Below are 24,627 nucleotides of genomic sequence, written 5' to 3'. Positions count from 1 at the left end.
TGGTTACTACCAGGTTTGGGGAAAAATGGAAATCATGGAAAACGTTTTAGCATACAAGAAAAGGACAAGTTTTTTTACAGTTACGGTTACTCTAAAACAGACATATTCAGATGACCGATACACTGAGTATACATTTGGATTTTAAACAGGATTACAAATGTAAGATACATTTTAAAATAAGGAACTATATATTACTATTTGCACAGACAGTAGGCAATTGCGGGGGGAAATGGCCTCTTGGACCAGAACAGATGGACAAATGACTCAAAAGCTCCTCTGTAGCTGTCCTGCTATAGTTGGTGTCTCCAGAAGGACATTTTGCACACAAGTAGACTCACAAAGTTCAACAAACAAAAGTGTCACGTCTGGTAAAATCAATAAATAGCACAGGAAAAAATAAAAGCCCCGTTGAACTTCTGTTAGTTCAAATGGATTCAAGGATTCCAACACTTGAGTTTTTTTTCAAGTTTTTCTTGGCACAAGTGAACTGTATGCAGTTTGTGATATTATGGAATTATATAATGGGAACAGCAGCTGTTGTTAAAAGCTACTGATTTAGGTCAAACTCGTCTAAAATCAAAATGCAAAATGACCACGTCAATTTTAAAAAGGAATGTTCTTTGCATCAACAAAAAAAACCTTCTGAATGACAAGAGTGGATATACTGCAACAAACATTGATGAGTTAAGCAAAAATATGCATGTGTAATTTCTGTAGTGCTTAACATTCAGTGTATTTGCAATAATGATATCTATTGTGGGGTTTATTTGTATAGCAATGTAGTCAAATTCCAGTTTATAACAACAAACAGAATTACAAGTAGAACTTTTTGAACATCCGTCCAAATCTTAGCTACTGTGAAAGTGAATTAAAGGTTTAGTCATTTTTGATATGTTTCAATAAAATAATTTAAATGTTAGTATAATGCTTTTCTTGAAGAAAAAAAGACTCTATTTTTTTTATACAAGCCAAAGGAAGCATAGCTTTTCAATGCATGATACAATGTTTCATCCCTGAGGCCATAGATGAGAGGACTCAGACATCTGGGAGCTAGTATAAACATTATGTAGTTATTGTACCTGACATCAATATATAACTGTAAATCAATTGGAAGTAAAGCAGCTTCTATGAACGGGCCCCACAGCTGGGTGAGACACAGTAGCAGCTGGAAAGCATGAAGAATGACCGTTCTGAGCCCTTTCCATGTTTACTTCTTGTTCTCTCCTGATGCAGCTTTGGCCACTTTCACTATTTTAACATAAGATACTACAATAGTAATAAACATGAGCAAAAAGTACAACTGGTTTATAGCTGACAACATATGACTCTGCCATCTGTACACATTGAAGGTCTCCATTGAACACATCCTTTTTTTTGTGTAAAAGCTAAGAGAGGCTGTTGCAAAGAAGGCGGAGAGAACCATAATACAGGGAACAGCGCTGAGGCCATGAATGATGAGGATGCAGTGCACAGCGCTGCGTGTGGAGGACAGCTCTCCGTGTCGCAGGGGCATGCAGATGGCAACATAACGCTCCAGAGTCATTGCTGTCAAAGTAATCAGTGTGACAAAAGAGTACAGAGACAGAAGAATATAGAAAACTAGAGAATGCAATTCCTGAAGAAATTGCTAGTGGGAATGCTTTATGCTGAAAAGCTGATGCTGAATTGCTACTGTATGCTGAAATGTAATGTGTAAGAAGAAAGTGAATAATTTATATTGAGAGAAGAAAAGAAAGTAAAAAGGCTTGGAAAAGCAGCAGAATATTTGAACTGCAAACTTTTGAACTAACTTGATGGTGAATGATCTGTCGCCATGCCAACGGCATTTGATGACATCCCATAATACGCTTAGATGTGTGGATGGCTGCATCGTTACCAAACCTGTGAAGTTTTGGGCCGTTTGGAGCATTTTCACTGAAGTTATGAGAAAACCTTGTTTCATGGCGAGCCTTGTGTTATCATGGCAACGGCATTTGAAGAAACCCCATAATTGACGTAGAGCTGTTGAGGGCTGTACCGGTGATATACAAGCGAAGTTTGGAGGACAATCGGACCGTGTCCATTGGACTTACAGCGACATCGTGCTTCATGGCGAGTGGTCTGTCGGCATGGCAACGGCATTTGATGACACCCCATAATACGGTTAGATGCGTTGATGGCTGCATCGTTACCAAACCTGTGAAGTTTTGGGCCGTTTGGAACATTGTGTGTGTGAGAGAGAGAGAGAGAGAGAGAGCGAGAGCGAGAGCGAGAGCGAGAGAGAGAGAGAGACAGTTTGTGAGAGAGAGAGTGTGTGTGTGTGTGTGTGTGTGAGTATGAAATGAACAGTTAGAACTGACTGCTGTCAGTTGGAGTGATGACATCATCGTGTTCCATTACACAGGTGTTTATAGTTGACCTAACGAGCTCTGAAGAGATCAAAGGTTTTGCATTGTTCTGAATGAGAGATAAACCTCTTACATGTGAACGTTTTGTGGAAGAACGATAACAGATATCTGTGAAATTTCAAAACGTGAAGCATGTCAAGGAAGTTGAGTATCTGAAGTGTAATTTTGGTGTACTTTCGGGTTAATAATGTGGCCTTTTTGGCAGTTTAACTAAAGGTGTGCGGCTGCTGCTGTGAGGAAATATCAGCCTGAAATTACAATGGGTTTTAATGGAGACATGTTGAACATTTTTGTCACTTCATGCCCTCAAGAGGCATTTTGTTGAATTATTTTTGCTTAATTATTTGTCATTTTTCAAGCTACGAGATGTTTTCCTACGTTTGTCATGAAAAATTATGTCTCAGGAATGTAGGGTTTGGGAATTATGGCAGTTTTAAAAAAATATATGAAGGCACATTTCAAGAATTCCCACACTCTAGCTGTGACATCACGCACTCTAGTTATTGTTCAAATCTGAAGAAAACCTCTTTAACAAGGTCTGAACAATGTTTAATATCTCTAAAAGTAAGAATCAGATTTAAAAGTTGTGTTACACGAATAATGTCAGAAAGATGTGTAACATTTTAAAGTTGGAATGAGGTTTCTGAGTGAAAGTATGAATGAACAGTTAGCAGTTGAAGTCGCATGAAGATTTGTTAAAGGCTGAAGAATGTCTCCATTGACTTCCATGTTAAAAATTGGATGAATTATGGGATGTATCTCTGGAATTATGAAAGTTATGAATGATAAAAGTAATAGCCTGTGATTCCCGACCGAGCTGAACGTTTTGATGTTTGAACGGAGTTTCTGCAATGTTGAATGTGGGAGGAGAAGAGGGCCAAAATAAGTGGCCGGAATAATAAGAAGAATTTTGTCCGTAGCATAACATATAGTTGGAATGCTGTATCAGCATTCCCACTAAATGATACACAGGCCAACTTTTATAGCAAACCTGAAATAGGCAAACATGACAAACATGACAGTGATGTAGAAATGATCAACAACATGCTATCAGATAGTAGTGTAACAGCAAATAAGATGTAGCGTGCGTTTGTGTAGAAACACTCCTTTTTAAAAAAGGTAAACAATGTAAACAAAAATCCCCACCAGGATCTGCACAAAAATGATCCGGTAAACCTGCTGCTGATAAGACACACCACCCACCAGTGAGCTGTTATTGGTAATATTTCGGTTTTTTTATACAAAGAGCTTAAGGCTCCATCATTAGAAACAGAAACAGATTTCTCTGAAAACCCTCCAGGCTGTTCCAAAAAATAAATATGTTCTGCTGATCTGAGAGCCTTCTGACAGAGGGCTGTTCCAGATGACTTTAAAGACAAGAACGTCCCAGAATGAAACCAATCTCTGCTCGGCAGTGTCGTCATCATCCCTCTCTGCTAATCCCCTTCATTTCATTGCTATTCATAGTTGGAAAGAGTTCTATGTCATGATCTTGTCAGGGGCGTTCACACCAAGTACTTTTCCCACAGTAGTTCATGAGAACTTTAGTTCATGAGAGCTCCTTTAGTTCTGATGAACTAAAGCAGATCGCGTTCACACCAAAATGAGTTCCTGGGGGTGGATTAGGCAAATGAGCCGCTGACGTCACTTCTTCTTCTGCTTTGGGTTTACTGGCAGGCCGCAAACAACTTCACGGCGAGTACAGTAGGTGGCGGTATGCTCCTTAAAGTTGCAATTCGCCAAAAAACCGAGAGAAGAAGAAGAAAAAAAACTTCCGCTTCCGCTGTATGCTTCTGTTTACCTTCCGACCTCAGACACGGTATGGAGTTGACGTTTTGGTGGTCGTGTTATACAGCTTCGTAACTGAGTTATTTAAGCCAATAACTCAGCCACAAATACAAATACAGATCGACCATTCAAATGCAATAGAAATGCTGAGTCGGAGGCGAAGGCGGTTAAGAAGCCTTAACAAAAGGATTGGACGACGAAAGCACACGCTATGGACATGTTTCGCCGTAGGACAGCTGAGGATGATGGCCGTTATCACGCCCAAAGAACAGCAATGGTACGTTCATTAAATCACATTAATACTATCTAATGTAGGATTTATGGAGTTATGTAGGGCTAATTTGTGTCTTTGTATGTGTTCCAGATATGCGAATACTACGGAACTCTGGGTGAACAATAGAACGTCGGCCTGGTGGGAGGTGGTGCCAACAAGTGCAGTGGATCAAAGATTTCCGAATGTCCAAGGGCTCTTTTCAACTCCTCTGTATTCGCCTGGAAGCAACGTTGGGGAGAGGCATCTGAACAGCATGGAAATTGTAAATTGACAATAAAGCTGATCTTAGTATATTATTATGTTAAATGTGTGTTAAAGACAATGGGATGAGGTTGAAAGCTCTTTAAAAACTTTTGTATACATACATGTTAACATACATGTTAAGCATACACACCTGAAGAACTACGTTACACACACACAGGTTAGTCTGTGTACCGCTGCACTGCTGCTGGTTTAAACAAAGACAGTCATGATGCTAGTGCTGTGCATGTAGGTTCTCTTTTATTTATCAGCAGCAGATCAATAAGTGTCAGTAGTATCAAAACAATATAATAACAGTGGCAATATATATATATATATATATATATATATATATATATATATATAATAACAATAGGTAGGCTCAGCAGCAGACACACCTTAGTGCAAAGTTAGGTGTCAGTATTAATAACAGTGGCATATATATATATAATCACAATAATACAAAATTAACTGTCCCAGGTGTAGGCAATTTGGGGTGAAGTGTCTTGCCCAGGGACACAACGACATCCTGACTGCAGTGGGGTTTGAACCTGTGCTCCCCTGATCCGAACACCAACGCACCAGACCACTGCACCACACGCCTCCCAACAAGTCATTGTACAGTTTATCAACGACAAGTTTTTCTTAATTTTTGTATTGAAGGCCTGTTGGATTTAATCAGCTCGCTTAGCACTGCCAAAAGCCCAGCCTGAAAGGTATTTTGTTGCTCCACCTCGATTCCTGGGCCTTGTGTGAATGCAGCAGCCGTTCGTCGTGCATCTCCTTGGCATGCAGGTCCTCATTCTCCTTGCTGACCATGGCACGGCGGTCCATCGCCATGATGGTGTCAAGGAAGCTGTCATCGCATGCCCACTTTCCTAAGGTGAAATATGCAAGATACAAGATCAGTTTAATCGCAACAACGAGGCAAAATGTTGATTAATAGTCCAGTTTACTCTGAGATAGAAGATCAAACCGTTTTCATGTAATCCTTTTATTTATACATCACATATACTGAGGTAGCTGGGCCAATCAAGCTTGGACTGAAATATCGAAATTACATCTCTCTTTGATATTGACTACAATTATTGCTACAATGCATCAATTCATTATCAAGCAAATGACTTGTGCATGAACTCTAAGCAGCGGTGATACAATACATATTTCGACTTACTTTTACTTATTAATAGTTATATCACCTTCTTCTTCTTTCAAGGCCAGAGTAGTTACAGTGTAAGTGGATTGACATCTAACATAACATGGCTGAGTACAATTATAACAATCAATAAAAAAAAGGAAAAATAAATAGAATTTCAATTACATTTCTACTTAAATGTGCAAAAATATTAGAACATCAGTCTTTGTGGCATGCAGGTAATCAACTGTTTAAGCTTTTACCATTAACATGTAGAATGAATGTTGCAAATTACTTGAAATTATAGCAACTAATGTATTGTTAGAGGTAAGAATAGTAGTATTACCAATCCCCTTTCAATCACATTAGTATGCATAAAAAAGTGACAGGTCACACCTTCTAAGTCCCGCCCCCTAATTATGCTAATGAGCCCCCCTTTGATATGCTAATGAGCCCCTTTGTTCGAGGTGTTATCGCGTACAGGTGTTACATCCTCCCGGTAGCCCCCCCCCCCCTCTCAGCCCACCCCCCCTCCCCCTCACATACAGGTGTCACATCCGCCCCTGTCGCCCCCACCCCTCTCAGCCCCCCCCCTCTCCGCCCCCACCCCTCTCAGCCCCCCACCCCTCTCACTTTACTCGCGTTTATGTCCATATCGATCAGATCTAGCTAGTTCTAGCTAATGATATGACTACCTGCTTATTAAAAGACACCTAAACAATAAGCGTCACTATGCAACGGGGTGAGGCCACAAAGTATAGCACAGCATTATGCATTTTGTTTACATGCCCACCGGAACCCTGAGGCATTACCAACAGATCAACGCGCAATCAACCCATACAGGACATCTCTTTCTCCACATTATGTGTAGACATTATAATTGACTATTCTTGTCTTCTGATGTTTAATTACATCACCCCATTAATAAAATAATCCCTATATGAAGTTATATGAGGCGGGGTCGGGGTAATATTAGAAATAGCTGCAGGTATGGAGAAAAGAGAAGAGTCTCCCCTCACAATAGGATATTTGGCATGTCATGCATAAAACCGGTGTCATCTTTCCTGAAACTGACGTGCTGTCCGTTTTACAAACAAGTTATCTTTCTGCTTCTTCACCCTCTGAATTTTCCTCCCCCGTCCCTCTTCCTTCAACCATCACAACAACAATTAAGTCAGATCTGTGAAATTAAACACCTCTTCCCAAAGCGTGACTTCCTATTGGGGAGTGGGGCAGTAGGGCCTAACCCGACTGGCCAAATATACTAACATGCAGAACATATGGTATGTTTGAAAAAAGACTAACCATCTATCCAGTTCAAGCTGTATTTAAGATGTGACATTGCGCTCTGACTTTTTCCCGTAAAATCGTGACAAACTATTACTTATTAAATTTGACCTCATGCTGCTTGGTTGAAAATGATAGATGAAAAATAACTTTTTAAAAAGAGTCAAACAGCGAGGGACATTATACGGGTGAAAGAAACTCTCATTTCTACAGATGACTCCCCCCACCCAACGCAATAAGTCCCACCCCACTCAGCAAATCATCCAAAACTAAGGACCCCGCTAAGATGACCGTTGAAAACTAGCCATGGATCTGAGAAAAACCAAGTCTGATGTAGCCTACCCTTATTATCACCAGGATAACGGATATGGGCTTAATGACTGGATGTTACAAAGTAAGGGAGAGGATGTTCCCGAAGAAGAGCTTCCCTCTATATCATATCCGTGTAAGGTCTTTAGGACAAAAGAGGACTATGATAAAATGACATATGAAGAATACCTTTCTTTAAAAGATGGTATTATAGATAACCTTTATAGAAACAATATATCTCATACTACTCGCCAAGATCGCAAACGACAATTAGCAGAAAAGAAAAGCAAAAGTAAAGAAAACCGAAGAAAAAGAAAAAGCAAAATGAAAAGGAGAAGAAAAATGAAAAGCAAACGCAGATTGCGAATGAAAAGAAAAGGGACAATAGGACGGAAAAAGACAAAAAGAAGGAAGGTGAAAAGAAAAAGGAACAAAGTGAAGAAATTTCAACTAACTATAGAGGATGCTGATAGTGTTGTAGAGCCATTACCGGATCATAATAATCTTATAGATCATCTACCGCTAACCGACTGCTGCGAATGTGTTGAACAAATACCAAAAGCAATGGCAGAGCTTTGCTTCAATATAATGAGAGAAAAAGCATGATACTATGGAATTGCCCAAATTGGCGACAGTGCCAGAACATGTATTAAAAGACTGTTGGAGGATCTCTATTCTAGTATCGGTTGTCATTACAGCGAAGGATATGCCAAAACGTGTGATGACATAGACAAAGCTTTTGAAGACAATTATATGGTACCCGTCCTTACAGCTAAACAAATCCTATGCCAGGTATTCAACAGACCACAAGAAGCACAAGAAGCCCCAGAAAGGATTACATTCAGAGCTAATAATGGTGAAACCGAAGAAGAAGCAAAGCAGATTATAATCGTTGCGGGTGAAAGGATAGAGAATTTGCAAGTGATGTTAATGCACTTATCTGATATAAAAAATGCATTCATTTACTTCCAAGAGACCCCTAAACATCTACTTGGGCAATGTGAATTGAACGATAAACCGATCACTGTAAATGAAACGCGGAGAGAAGCAGCAGTGCAAATCGTTAAGTCTATTACCTTGTATGCACTACGACATTAACTTGGTCAAATGTAATATGTCTTTCTGAAAATGTGGCGAATGGTGTGTTTTTCAATTAAGCAACCATAACAAATGAAAATGTGTTTTATTTTTGCTTTCATATATAGTAATAGTATTAACTCCTTTGACTAGACTGTACTAAAATAAGACGTTTCACTGTTAAATAAAAATGGAAGTAGAAAATCGAGATAATGATGAGGTTCGTTATGTATCCAGTAACTATGAACAGCAGTTGAAAATGTTATTTAACCCTTTAACTCTAATAGACAAATCTAAAATAGCCTCTAGCTTATCTATAAGTTTGTGATTTTAACACTTATTCACTGACACAATGCAGATTTTGGCTTTTTTCTCATGTCAAGATACTTTTTGACACACTTTGAGGTATGCAAAACTTTTAAAAACACTTGTACAGTTAAATAATGTAGGTTTTCTCTGATATTTTAGTTATTTTCATCTACCAAGATACTTTTTTGATACACTTTAATGTAGGAACATTTGGCAACTGGTAGAATGTCAATTATTTTGTAATAAAATGTATTTTCTTAAAGACCGTGACTCTAAAAGGGGAAGTTTTTTTTTTTTTCTCCCGTTGTCTTTCACTTACTTTTTGGATACAGTTTTATGTATGACAACTTTACAACTGGTAGAAAGTTAAGTACTTTTTCTGAACAGATTTTCTTTAAGACTGTGACTCTTAAAGGTAAGACAATCCAGTTTTATGGAAGTAACTTAAATTATTTTTTATTTTTTTCTCCTACAAAGATACTTATAGTTACACTTTAATGGATGCAAAACTTTATAACTTGGTAAAATATTCATTATTTTGTAATGAATTGAGTTTTCTTTTTTGTTTTTCAACATACTATTGTACACAATGACTTTTCCATATATATATATATATATATTTTTTTTCAGACAAACTATACTTTTGACTTTTTCCGTAAAATCGTGACAAACTATTACTTATTCTTACATTTGACCTCTTGCTGCTTGGTTGGAAATGATAGATGAAAAAGCTACAAAGCTTAAAGAACTTTTCTAAAAACTCTCAATTCTACAGATGAATCCCCCCACTCAACGCAATAAGTCCACCCCCCATTCAGCAAATCATCTAAAACGAAGGACCCCACTAAGACGCCCGTTGAAAACTAGCCAGGGATCTGAGAAAAACCAAGTCTCCCCCCGCGAGTTGCAGCCAGGAACAAACTCCTGGACTACTATCGTCACCACCATTGTGGACACCCAAATCTTGCAATACTACAGCTGCTGATGTTACTCCTGGGGCCAAGACGTCTCTGTTTTTGAACATAGTGAAATCGGAGTTGGTTGATATTCTGGAGAGGGGTGCTGCATCGGTACAGAGAAAAAATCTGCAATGGATGCCGAGTCAGTCACCCCGGCCAGAGGCAACACGATTGTGTGAATGACATTCCAGAATATTTCTTCAGAAACAATTACAACGCGTTAATGAAAAAGACTTTGGCTCGCCGACTTCATTACTGCGATTGACCAGAGTCTTAATGATATAAACATTTACACGGCTGAATGGAGGATCCAAGGCGCTTCGGAGGCTTTTCTGCACAATCTCAAAACTGCAGACGCCTCAAGGAGAGACTTGAAAAGATCCATGCCGAGCTGGATGGAGAGGAAGAAGACTAATAACCAGCGGTTGATTTTTTTTTTCCGATACTTTGACTTTTCTTTAAACTAAAATAAAAATGGGTAACTACTATGGAAAACAATCTGTATTTATCTATCAGAATGCAGTCAATACCTGTTTAATAAGTGTGTTGTTGATGACGATTGAAAACAGAATGAGTAGTGATCCCCGTGTAAACAGAACGGCTGAAGTTTGTAAACTAGAAGACATTTTGGATATCGTTCATTCTGGCAGTACTATTCCGGGTCATTGGGAAACGATTGTAAACGAAACATTTAAAGTGGTACTGGAATCTTCATTTTCCGAAACATTCTGTAACATTACCGAAGAAATGAAACAAACACCAAAAGTGTATCATGTGCTCGCATTGTATGCTCTGTTTGTAGATGTAATGCATCTTTGTGTCAAAAACAGCATACACATGAATACTTTGGCCGAAGTGCAAAAACTCCATTATAATATTTCCCTTCATCTGGGGGATTCTGTGCTGGAGAAGATCCTGGGGATGTTGCAATCATTATAAATGTATTATTGATTCCTATGGGGTGAAAACAATAAATTGTAAATATGAAATTCTGTAAATAAAAAAAGTGTTTTTTACATTTAAAAAAAACTGTTGTCTTCAAATCATAGTATAGTATTTCCTACATATCATTTAAAAAAAAGAGTCACAGTGTAGAATGTCCAAACATTTAATTTAAAAGTACTAGTATAGTCTGTTAAAAGTATCTTGAAAAAAGTCCAAGTATAGTATGTAGTTAAGAAATATATTATATAGTTTTGTCTGCAATGTCAGTATAGGATCTCTAATAAAAAAAATTAAAAAAATGAGAGAAAGTCATAGTATAGTTTGACAAAAAGATCCTGAAAAAGTCATGACATTGTGTGTTGAAATGGTTTTGAATAAACACATCAGTATTTTAAAAAGTAAAATTGTATCAAGTGCATCAGACAACTCAAATTACTCCATTTGAACCATATTATAAATAAGTAAAGAATGGTCATAGTATATAGCAGGGCTGTTTAATAGTTTTCTGTGTGTCAGTGTTTCAGTGTTTCAGTGTTTTTGTGTTTCAGTGTTTCAGTGTTTTGTGTTTTTGTGTGTCAGTGTTTCAGTGTTTTGTGTTTTTGTGTGTCAGTGTTTCAGTGTTTCAGTGTTTTTGTGTTTCAGTGTTTCAGTGTTTTTCAGTGTTTCAGTGTTTCAGTGTTTTGTGTGTCAGAGTTTCAGTGTTTCAGTGTTTCAGTGTTTTGTGTGTCAGTGTGTCAGTGTTTACAGCCTTTCTTTGCTCTGATCAATCCCCAGGGATCCTCCCCTGGAAGGAATATAGCAGGATGAGAGAAAAACATTTAAAAAACGTATCTTAGAAGTGGCTATAGCATTTGATGCAATTCTAAAAGATAGTCAGATTCCTAAAAAGTTACAAACGGATGCTGGAAAAGAATTATTTGTTTCTTCAGCAAGGCTTCAAAAATCTTGTTAAATAATTCTTTTCCAGCATCCGTTTGTAACTTTTTAGGAATCTGACTATCTTTTAGAATTGCATCAAATGCTATAGTCACTTCTAAGATACGTTTTTTAAATGTTTTTCTCTCATCCTGCTATATTCCTTCCAGGGGAGGATCCCTGGGGATTGATCAGAGCAAAGAAAGGCTGTAAACATGGACACACTGACACACAAAACATTGAAACACTGAAACACTGACACACAAAACACTGAAACACTGAAACACTGAAACACAAAACACTGAAATACTGAAATACTGAAACACTGAAAGCACTGACACACAAAAACACAGAAACACAAAACACTGAAACACTGAAACACAAAACACTGAAATACTGAAAACACTGAAACACTGAAACACAAAACACTGAAATACTGAAAACACTGAAACACTGAAACATAGAAACACTGAAACACTGAAACACTGACACACAAAACACTGAAACACAGAAACACTGAAAACACTGAAACACTGAGACACTGACACACTGACACACAAAACACTGAAACACTGAAACACTGAAAACACTGACACACAAAAACACAGAAGCACAAAACACTGAAACACTGAAACACTGAAGCACTGAAACACTGAAACACTGAAACACAAACACACTGAAACACTGAAACACTGACACACAAAAACACAAAACACTGAAACACTGACACCCCAAAACACTGAAACACTGAAACACTGAAAACACTAAAACACTGAAACACTGACACACAAAAACACAAAACACTGAAACACTGAAACACTGACACACAAAACACTGAAACATTGAAACACTGAAACACTGAAAAACACTAAAACACTGAAACACTGAAACACAAAAACACTGAAACACTGAAACACTGACACACAAAAACACAAAACACTGAAACACTGACACACAAAAACACAAAACACTGAAACACTGAAACACAAAAACACTGAAACACTGAAACACTGACACACAGAAAACTATTAAACAGCCCTGCTATATACTATGACCATTCTTTACTTATTTATAATATGGTTCAAATGGAGTAATTTGAGTTGTCTGATGCACTTGATACAATTTTACTTTTTAAAATACTGATGTGTTTATTCAAAACCATTTCAACACACAATGTCATGACTTTTTCAGGATCTTTTTGTCAAACTATACTATGACTTTCTCTAATTTTTTAATATTTTTTTATTAGAGATCCTATACTGACATTGCAGACAAAACTATATAATATATTTCTTAACTACATACTATACTTGGACTTTTTTCAAGATACTTTTAACAGACTATACTAGTACTTTTAAATTAAATGTTTGGACATTCTACACTGTGACTCTTTTTTTTAAATGATATGTAGGAAATACTATACTATGATTTGAAGACAACAGTTTTTTTTAAATGTAAAAAACACTTTTTTTATTTACAGAATTTCATATTTACAATTTATTGTTTTCACCCCATAGGAATCAATAATACATTTATAATGATTGCAACATCCCCAGGATCTTCTCCAGCACAGAATCCCCCAGATGAAGGGAAATATTATAATGGAGTTTTTGCACTTCGGCCAAAGTATTCATGTGTATGCTGTTTTTGACACAAAGATGCATTACATCTACAAACAGAGCATACAATGCGAGCACATGATACACTTTTGGTGTTTGTTTCATTTCTTCGGTAATGTTACAGAATGTTTCGGAAAATGAAGATTCCAGTACCACTTTAAATGTTTCGTTTACAATCGTTTCCCAATGACCCGGAATAGTACTGCCAGAATGAACGATATCCAAAATATCTTCTAGTTTACAAACTTCAGCCGTTCTGTTTACACGGGGATCACTACTCATTCTGTTTTCAATCGTCATCAACAACACACTTATTAAACAGGTATTGACTGCATTCTGATAGATAAATACAGATTGTTTTCCATAGTAGTTACCCATTTTTATTTTAGTTTAAAGAAAAGTCAAAGTATCGGAAAAAAAAAATCAACCGCTGGTTATTAGTCTTCTTCCTCTCCATCCAGCTCGGCATGGATCTTTTCAAGTCTCTCCTTGAGGCGTCTGCAGTTTTGAGATTGTGCAGAAAAGCCTCCGAAGCGCCTTGGATCCTCCATTCAGCCGTGTAAATGTTTATATCATTAAGACTCTGGTCAATCGCAGTAATGAAGTCGGCGAGCCAAAGTCTTTTTCATTAACGCGTTGTAATTGTTTCTGAAGAAATATTCTGGAATGTCATTCACACAATCGTGTTGCCTCTGGCCGGGGTGACTGACTCGGCATCCATTGCAGATTTTTTCTCTGTACCGATGCAGCACCCCTGTCCAGAATATCAACCAACTCCGATTTCACTATGTTCAAAAACAGAGACGTCTTGGCCCCAGGAGTAACATCAGCAGCTGTAGTATTGCACGATTTGGGTGTCCACAATGGTGGTGACGATAGTAGTCCAGGAGTTTGTTCCTGGCTGCAACTCGCGGGGGGAGACTTGGTTTTTCTCAGATCCCTGGCTAGTTTTCAACGGGCGTCTTAGTGGGGTCCTTCGTTTTAGATGATTTGCTGAATGGGGGGTGGACTTATTGCGTTGAGTGGGGGGATTCATCTGTAGAATTGAGAGTTTTTAGAAAAGTTCTTTAAGCTTTGTAGCTTTTTCATCTATCATTTCCAACCAAGCAGCAAGAGGTCAAATGTAAGAATAAGTAATAGTTTGTCACGATTTTACGGAAAAAGTCAAAAGTATAGTTTGTCTGAAAAAATATATATATATATATATATATGGAAAAGTCATTGTGTACAATAGTATGTTGAAAAACAAAAACAAAAAAGAAAACTCAATTCATTACAAAATAATGAATATTTTACCAAGTTATAAAGTTTTGCATCCATTAAAGTGTAACTATAAGTATCTTTGTAGGAGAAAAAACTAAAAAATAATTTAAGTTACTTCCATAAAACTGGATTGTCTTACCTTTAAGAGTCACAGTCTTAAAGAAAATCTGTTCAGAAAAAGTACTTAACTTTCTACCAGTTGTAAAGTTGTCATACATAAAACTGTATCCAAAAAGTAAGTGAAAGACAACGGGAGAAAAAAAAAAAAAACTTCCCCTTTTAGAGTCACGGTCTTTAAGAAAATACATTTTATTACAAAATAATTGACATTCTACCAGTTGCCAAATGTTCCTACATTAAAGTGTATCAAAAAAGTATCTTGGTAGATGAAAATAACTAAAATATCAGAGAAAACCTACATTATTTAACTGTACAAGTGTTTTTAAAAGTTTTGCATACCTCAAAGTGTGTCAAAAAGTATCTTGACATGAGAAAAAAGCCAAAATCTGCATTGTGTCAGTGAATAAGTGTTAAAATCACAAACTTATAGATAAGCTAGAGGCTATTTTAGATTTGTCTATTAGAGTTAAAGGGTTAAATAACATTTTCAACTGCTGTTCATAGTTACTGGATACATAACGAACCTCATCATTATCTCGATTTTCTACTTCCATTTTTATTTAACAGTGAAACGTCTTATTTTAGTACAGTCTAGTCAAAGGAGTTAATACTATTACTATATATGAAAGCAAAAATAAAACACATTTTCATTTGTTATGGTTGCTTAATTGAAAAACACACCATTCGCCACATTTTCAGAAAGACATATTACATTTGACCAAGTTAATGTCGTAGTGCATACAAGGTAATAGACTTAACGATTTGCACTGCTGCTTCTCTCCGCGTTTCATTTACAGTGATCGGTTTATCGTTCAATTCACATTGCCCAAGTAGATGTTTAGGGGTCTCTTGGAAGTAAATGAATGCATTTTTTATATCAGATAAGTGCATTAACATCACTTGCAAATTCTCTATCCTTTCACCCGCAACGATTATAATCTGCTTTGCTTCTTCTTCGGTTTCACCATTATTAGCTCTGAATGTAATCCTTTCTGGGGCTTCTTGTGCTTCTTGTGGTCTGTTGAATACCTGGCATAGGATTTGTTTAGCTGTAAGGACGGGTACCATATAATTGTCTTCAAAAGCTTTGTCTATGTCATCACACGTTTTGGCATATCCTTCGCTGTAATGACAACCGATACTAGAATAGAGATCCTCCAACAGTCTTTTAATACATGTTCTGGCACTGTCGCCAATTTGGGCAATTCCATAGTATCGTGCTTTTTCTCTCATTATATTGAAGCAAAGCTCTGCCATTGCTTTTGGTATTTGTTCAACACATTCGCAGCAGTCGGTTAGCGGTAGATGATCTATAAGATTATTATGATCCGGTAATGGCTCTACAACACTATCAGCATCCTCTATAGTTAGTTGAAATTTCTTCACTTTGTTCCTTTTTCTTTTCACCTTCCTTCTTTTTGTCTTTTTCCGTCCTATTGTCCCTTTTCTTTTCATTCGCAATCTGCGTTTGCTTTTCATTTTTCTTCTCCTTTTCATTTTGCTTTTTCTTTTTCTTCGGTTTTCTTTACTTTTGCTTTTCTTTTCTGCTAATTGTCGTTTGCGATCTTGGCGAGTAGTATGAGATATATTGTTTCTATAAAGGTTATCTATAATACCATCTTTTAAAGAAAGGTATTCTTCATATGTCATTTTATCATAGTCCTCTTTTGTCCTAAAGACCTTACACGGATATGATATAGAGGGAAGCTCTTCTTCGGGAACATCCTCTCCCTTACTTTGTAACATCCAGTCATTAAGCCCATATCCGTTATCCTGGTGATAATAAGGGAAGGCTACATCAGACTTGGTTTTTCTCAGATCCATGGCTAGTTTTCAACGGTCGTCTTAGCGGGGTCCTTAGTTTTGGATGATTTGCTGAGTGGGGTGGGACTTATTGCGTTGGGTGGGGGGAGTCATCTGTAGAAATGAGAGTTTCTTTCACCCGTATAATGTCCCTCGCTGTTTGACTCTTTTTAAAAAGTTATTTTTCATCTATCATTTTCAACCAAGCAGCATGAGGTCAAATTTAATAAGTAATAGTTTGTCACGATTTTACGGGAAAAAGTCAGAGCGCAATGTCACATCTTAAATACAGCTTGAACTGGATAGATGGTTAGTCTTTTTTCAAACATACCATATGTTCTGCATGTTAGTATATTTGGCCAGTCGGGTTAGGCCCTAGTCACGCTTTGGGAAGAGGTGTTTAATTTCACAGATCTGACTTAATTGTTGTTGTGATGGTTGAAGGAAGAGGGACGGGGGAGGAAAATTCAGAGGGTGAAGAAGCAGAAAGATAACTTGTTTGTAAAACGGACAGCACGTCAGTTTCAGGAAAGATGACACCGGTTTTATGCATGACATGCCAAATATCCTGAAGCCCTACACAGAAAAAGGTACAAGTATATTGTGTTGAAAATATCGCAAAAAAGTCGTAATATTGTATAATGTATTAGTTGCATGTTGTATTTTGATAAAAATCCCTGTATATTCAAAAATATAATGGAGAGAAAAAAACAAAATATCACAGTATGTTGAAAAATATGAAAAAGTAATGTTGTGTTAAAATAACATGAAAGAAATCAAAAGTAAAGCATCTAAAAACATATATTTAAAAAAGTAATGTTAGTCAATTCAAGTTATCAAAACTGCATTGTTTCATCGAAACAGTGTTAAAATCACAAACTCTCCATTTAGAGTTTGATTCTTGAAGAAAACTCAATTCACTACAAATGAATGAATATTTTACCAAGTTATAAAGTTTTGCATCCATTAAAGTGTAACTATAAGTATCTTTGTAGGAGAAAAAACGAAAATCATTTAAGTTATTTCCAGAAAACTGGATTGTTTTACTAAAATCCCAAAGTGCCTTTAAGAGTCACAGTCTTAAAGAAAATCTGTTCGTCTTAGTGGGGGTCCTTAGTTTTGGATGATTTGCTAATTGGGGTGGGACTTATTGCGTTGAATGTCTGTATATTCAAAAATATAATGGAAAAAAGGAGAGAAAAAACAAAATATCACAGTATGTTGAAAAATATTAAAAAAGTAATGTTAGTCAAGTCAAGTTATCAAAACTGCATTGTTTCATCGAAACAGTGTTAAAATCACAAACTCTCCATTAGAGTTTGATTCTTGAAGAAAACTCAATTCGTTACAAATGAATGAATATTTTACCAAGTTATAAAGTTTTCCATACATAAACGTGTATCTTACAGTTCCTTTGCGAGAGAATTACGCACAAATCTGTCATATCAAAAACATTCTATTGCAGTATTTTATCTGTTTTATGTGCACTGTTGGAGGAGCCTGTGACCTATGTTTTTTCATTGACATATCTACACTGTAGCTGATGGGCATATGCCATAAAGCCTTGAAACTTGAAAACTTAAAATGATCAGAAACTGCATTGTCTCACTGAAAACAACTCTAAAGAAAACCCCATTCCAATAAAAGTTTTAGGTGACTTAGTGAATGAGAATTAACGGCTGATAGCAAGATCAGGAGGTGACAGGCAGGGGGGAGGGGAGGGGGTGTGAGGGGAGACTCTTCTCTTTTCTCCATACCTGCAGCTATTTCTAATATTACCCCCACCCCGCCTCATATAACTTCATATAGGGATTATTTTATTAATGGGGTGATGTAATTAAACATCAGAAGACAAGAATAGTCAATTATAATGTCTACACATAATGTGGAGAAAGAGATGTCCTGTATGGGTTGATTGCGCGTTGATCTGTTGGTAATGCCTCAGGGTTCCGGTGGGCATGTAAACAAAATGCATAATGCTGTGCTATACTTTGTGGCCTCACCCCGTTGCATAGTGACGCTTATTGTTTAGGTGTCTTTTAATAAGCAGGTAGTCATATCATTAGCTAGAACTAGCTAGATCTGATCGATATGGACATAAACGCGAGTAAAGTGAGAGGGGTGGGGGGCTGAGAGGGGTGGGGGCGGAGAGGGGGGGGGGCTGAGAGGGGTGGGGGCGACAGGGGCGGATGTGACACCTGTATGTGAGGGGGAGGGGGGGTGGGCTGAGAGGGGTGGGGGGCTACCGGGAGGATGTAACACCTGTACGCGATAACACCTCGAACAAAGGGGCTCATTAGCATATCAAAGGGGGGCTCATTAGCATAATTAGGGGGCGGGACTTAGAAGGTGTGACCTGTCACTTTTGTATGCATACTAATGTGATTGAAAGGGGATTGGTAATACTACTAAGAATACAGAGGTAGCATTATGTCCAGCTAGCATGCTAATTGCTAACGTTATATTATCGTTTTATCCCGGAGGGGAAAACTAGTTTCTAATCCTGAGAGAAGCACCTCGCCTGAAACACACGATTAGTGCCATGAGTTAGTGAAGCAAATTACAGAACATTGCACACTTATTCACAAGTCAAAACGTGTTCATAGCGGGCATTGCTGAGAATAGCTAGCTAGCTAGATGTTGTTAGCCAGCTTGGACCTAACGTTAGCAAGTTCTAGCATGGCTAGCTCGATCTACTGAGCAAACTAGAAAATGCATTTCCTGCAGAAAATGCGTGCGAATGCTGTAAACTGTGAATGAATTTAGCTGAAAATGCAGAAAAAGCTGAATATGTTATTAGCTGAATGGTAGCTGCTTTTAGCTACAAAAATGCAGAAAAAGCTTAATATTTAAAAGAAAAGATTTAAAAAAACATGTATAGCTTTGATGTCCTGAAATAGCTGAATAATGTAATAGTTGAATGGTTTCTGCAGCTGAAAATAGGCTGAAGGAGTTAAATATCAGATGTAAGTAGTAGTGAATGAATTTGTATTAAGATGAGAAAAGAAAGTAAAAAGGCTTGGGAAAGCAGCAGAATATTTGAACTGCAAACTTTTGAACTAACTTGATGGTGAATTATCTGTCGCGATGGCAACGGCATTTGATGACACCCCATAATACGCTTAGATGTGTTGATGGCTGCATCGTTACCAAACCTGTGAAGTTTTGGGCCATTTCGATCATTTTCACTGAAGTTATGAGAAAACCGTGTTTCATGGTGAGCATTGTGTTGCCATGGCAACGGCATTTGAAGAAATCTCAAAACTGTCCCGTATATGTCTTCACGGCTGGACTGTTAGCACACATGTGAAGTTTGAGCACTTTTTGAACATTCATAGGAGTAATACATTACATTAGGAGGTTACATTACTCTCTCTCTTCTCTTGATCGCCCTCTCTCTTCTCTTGATCACCCTCTCAATCTTCTATCGCCCTCTCTTTCTTCTCTTGATCGCCCTCTCTCTCTTCTCTCTCTCTTCTCTTGCTCGCCCTCTCTCTCTTCTCTTGATCGCCCTCTCTCTTCTCTTGATCGCCCTCTCTCGCTCCTCTTGATCGCCCTCTCTCTCTCTCCTCTTGATGGCCCTCTGTCTCTTCTCTTGATCGCCCTCTCTCTCTCCTCTTGATCGCCCTCTCTCTATCCTCTTGATCGCCCTCTCCCTCTCCTCTTGATCGCCCTCTCTCTCTCCTCTTGATCGCCCACTCTCTCTCCTCTTGATCGCCCTCTCTCTCTTCTCTTGATCGCCCACTCTCTCTCCTCTTGATCGCCCTCTCTCTCTCTTCTCTTGATTGCCCTCTCTCTCTCCTCTTGATCGCCCTCTCTCTTCTCTTGATCACCCTATCACTCTTCTATCACCCTCTCTCACTTCTCTTGATGTGTCTGTGAGAGAGAGGGAGTGTGTGTGTGTGTGTGTGTGTGTGTGTGTGTGTGTGTGTGTGTGTGTGTGTGGGAGAGAGAGAGAGAGTGTGTGTCTGTCTGTCTGTGAGAGAGAGAGAGAGAGTGTGAGTGTGAGTGTGAGTGTGAGTGTGAGTCTGTCTGTCTCTCTGTCTGTCTGTCTGTCTGAGAGAGAGAGAGAGAGAGAGAGAGAGAGAGAGAGAGAGAGGTAGTGGTGAATGTTTACAAACACCTGTGTGTGTAAACCCAGAGATGAAAGGTTACCATGGTGACGACTTATGACAATTTACCCACTGCAGCACTGAGTCCCATTAAGAATGCATTGAGGTTTGTATCTGACAATTTTGCCACCTGTTCAAAAACCATGGCTCCTATCAAAAAATGACCAGACCGTGAGCATCAGGGAACCCCAATGAACTGATATATGTTGTTTTTTTTGGTTTTGTGTGTAAAATGTGGAGATGGGAGCAGTTTGTCTAAAGTGTACTTCTCTCTGTTCTGAAGAAAGTTCCGGAAAGATTTAACATGGGAATCAATTGGGAGCTAGGTGGACTTTTTGTCTCTTCATGCCCTCAAGAGGCATTTTGTTTAATATTTCTTTTTAATTTTTTTTAATTTTCCAACCTAGGAGAGGTTTTCCTACGTTTTTCATGAAAAAATATGTCTGAGGAGTGTAGGGTTTGGGAATTATGGCAAGTTCAAAACATTTTTTGGGGAGCACTGCTGCACTCTGTTTTGAGATCAAAGCACTCTAGACTTAACGAGCTGCTCCATCCACACTAATGTTAAAATCTGAAGAAAGCCTCTTTACCAAGCTCCAAACAAAGTTAATTATCTCAAGAAGTGTAAGAGATATCAAAAATAAAAGTCAAGTTTGAATAGCTGAAGGTGTTGTGATCATTTGAAAGTTGGAATGAAGTGTCTAGCTGAAAGTATGTGGAAGGAGTAGCATTTGGCGCAAGGTGTAGGAAAAGAGGATTTGAAGGCATCTCCCATTGACTTCCATGTTAAAAAAAGAGTTTAAAAAGCTGAATATTTCAAAAAGTATAAAATATTTTTAAAAAGTTGAAGGTTTCCCATCGATTCCTGAACAGGCTGAATAGTTTAATATTTGAATGGTTTCTGTAGCTGAAAATAAGCTGAAGTTATGGAGTACCAAAGTATTGGCTGAAATAATAAGGGGAAGAACTAGAAAATGCATTTCCTGCAGAAAATGCGTGCGAATGCTGTAAACTGTGAATTAATTTAGCTGAAAATGAAGAAAAAGCTGAATATGTTATTAGCTAAATGGTAGCTGCTTTTAGCAAAAAAAAATGCAGAAAAAGCTTAATATTTAAAAGAAAAGGTTTAAAAAAACATGTATAGCCTTGATGTCCTGAAATAGCCGAATAATGTAATAGTTGAATGGTTTCTGCAGCTGAAAATAGGCTGAAGGAGTTAAATATCAGATGTAAGTAGTAGTGAATGAATTTGTATTAAGATGAGAAAAGAAAGTAAAAAGGCTGGAAAAGCAGCAGAATATTTGAAACTACAAACTTTTGAACTAACTTGATGGTGAATTATCTGTCGCCAGGGCAACGGCATTTGATGACACCCCATAATACGCTTAGATGTGTTGATGGCTGCATCGTACCAAACCTGTGAAGTTTTGGGCCATTTCGAGCATTTTCACTGAAGTTATGAGAAAACCGTTGTTTCATGGTGAGCATTGTGTTGCCATGGCAACGGCATTTGAAGAAATCTCAAAACTGTCCAGTAGATGTCTTCACGGCTGGACTGTTAGCACACATGTGAAGTTTGAGCACTTTTTGAAACATTTTCATAGGAGTTATACATTAACATTAGGAGGTTACATTACTCTCTCTCTTCTCTTGATCGCCCCTCTCAATCTTCTATCGCCCTCTCTCTCTTCTCTTGATCGCCCTCTCCCTTCTCTATTGATCGCCCTCTCTCTCTCCTCTTGATCGCCCTCTCTCTTCTCTCTCTCTTCCCTTGCTCACCCTCTCTCTCTTGATCGCCCTCCCTCTCCTCTTGATCGCCCACTCTCTCTCCTCTTGATCGCCCTCTCTCTCTCCTCTTGATCGCCCTCTCTCTCTCTCTCTCTTCTCTTGCTCGCCCTCTCTCTCTTGATCGCCCTCTCTCTCCTCTTGATCGCCCTCTCTCTCTCCTCTTGATCGCCCCCCTCTCTCTCTCCTCTTGATCACCCACTCTCTCTCCTCTTGATCGCCCTCTCTCTCTCCTCTTGATCGCCCTCTCTCTCCTCTGATCGCCCTCTCTCTCTCCTCTTGATCACCCTCTCTCTCTTCTCTTGATCGTCCTCTCTTCTCTTCTCTTGATCGCCCTCTCTCCTCTTCTCTTGATCGCCCTCTCTCTCTCTTCTCTGATTGCCCTCCTCTCTGATCGCCCTCTCTCTTCTCTGATCACCCTATAACTCTTCTATCACCCTCTCTCCACTTCTCTTGATCGCCCTCATCTTCCTTTTGAAGGGTCCTGTGAAGAGAGGGAGAGTGTGTGTGTGTGTGAGAGAGAGAGAGAGAGTGTGTGTCTGTCTGTCTGTGTGAGAGAGAGAGAGAGTGAGTGTGAGTGTGAGTGTGAGTGTGAGTGTGAGAGTGTGTGAGTGTGTGAGAGAGAGAGAGAGAGAGATCAGAGAGAGAGGAGAGAGAGAGAGAGAGAGAGAGAGATCAGAGAGAGAGGAGAGAGAGAGAGAGAGAAGAGAGAGATGTCTGTCTGTCTGTCTGTCTGTCTGTCTGTCTGTCTGTCTGTCTGTCTGTCTGTCTGTCTGTGAATTGTTACAGCTTAAATGCATTGCAATGACTTCCATGTTAAAAAAAGACTTTAAAAAGTATAACATATTTTGAAAAAGTTGAAAGTTTCCCATCATGTGCTGAAAAGGCTGAATAGTTTGATATTTGAATGGTTCCTGCAGCTGAAATTAGGCTGAAGGAGTTAAATAAAGACATTAAATGTAAGTAGTAGTGAATGAATGTTTACAAACACCTGTGTGTGTAAACCCAGAGATGAAAGGTTACCATGGTGACGACTTATGACGATTTTCCAACTGCAGCACTGAGTGCCATTAAGAATGCATTGAGGATTATATCTGACAATTTTGCCACCTGTTAAAAAACTATGGCTCCTATCAAAAAATGACCAGACCGTGAGCATCAGGGAACCCCAATTAACTGATATATGTTGTTTTCTTTGGTTTTGTGTGTAAAATGTGGAGATGGGAGCAGTTTGTCTAAAGTGTACTTCTCTCTGTTCTGAAGAAAGTTCCGGAAAGATTTAACATGGGAATCAATTGGGAGCTAGGTGGACTTTTTGTCTCTTCATGCCCTCAAGAGGCATTTTGTTTAATATTTTTTCTTAATTCTTTTTTATTTTCCAACCTTGGAGAGCTTTTCCTACGTTTTTCATGAACAATTATGTCTGAAGAGTGTAGGGTTTGGGAATTATGGCAAGTTTAAAACATTTTTTGAGGAGAAATTGAAGCACCCCTCCACTCTGTTTTGAGATCAAAGCACTCTAGACTTAACGAGCTGCTCCATCCACACTAATGTTAAAATCTGAAGAAAGCCTCTTTGCCAAGCTCCAAACAAAGTTAATTATCTCAAAAAGTGTAAAAGATATCAAAAATAAAAATCTATTTTGAATAGCTGAGGGTCTTGTGATCATTTGAAAGTTGGAATGAAGTGTCTAGCTGAAAGTATGTGGAAGGAGTAGCATTTGGCGCAAAGTGTAGGAAAAGAGGATTTGAAGGCATCTCCCATTGACTTCAATGTTAAAAAAAAGAGTTTAAAAAGCTGAATATTTCAAAAAGTATAAAATATTTTTAAAAAGTTGAAGGTTTCCCATCGATTCCTGAACAGACTGAATAGTTTAATATTTGAATGGTTTCTGTAGCTGAAAATAAACTGAAGTGGAGTGCTATGGAGTGCTAAAGTATTGGCTGAAATAATAATAATAATAATAATAATAATAAGGGGAAGAATAAAGATTCGAAGAACTATAGTGGAATGCTGTGGCACAGCATTCGCACTAATAATAATAATAAGGGGAAGAATAAAGATTCGAAGAACTATAGTGGAATGCTGTAAACAGCATTCGCACTAATAAAGATTTGAAGTACTATAGTGGAATGCTGTGGCACAGCATTCGCACTAATAAAAGTACATCTAAGACCAGTATTGTGCAGATTAAAACAGTGCAGTGCATGTATTTTATTTTACCTTGGTAGTCGTCCCGACATGACTTTGCCAGGTCTGCTAACTTTGCAGAGCCCGGAAACTGCATTCAGTAGAAGCTT

General features: G+C 38.2%; 1 pseudogene; it reads right to left on the bottom strand.

Annotated features, from left to right (window-relative positions):
* Positions 1-916: 916 nt before the first annotated feature.
* On the bottom strand, positions 917-22,794 carry LOC117469013 (annotated as a pseudogene).
* Positions 22,795-24,627: the final 1,833 nt, after the last annotated feature.

This window comes from Trematomus bernacchii, unplaced genomic scaffold (assembly GCF_902827165.1).
Source record: "Trematomus bernacchii unplaced genomic scaffold, fTreBer1.1, whole genome shotgun sequence".
NCBI lineage: Eukaryota > Metazoa > Chordata > Actinopteri > Perciformes > Nototheniidae > Trematomus > Trematomus bernacchii.
Note: the sequence above shows the minus strand (reverse complement) of the source record. Positions and strands in the feature narration are given on the sequence as shown.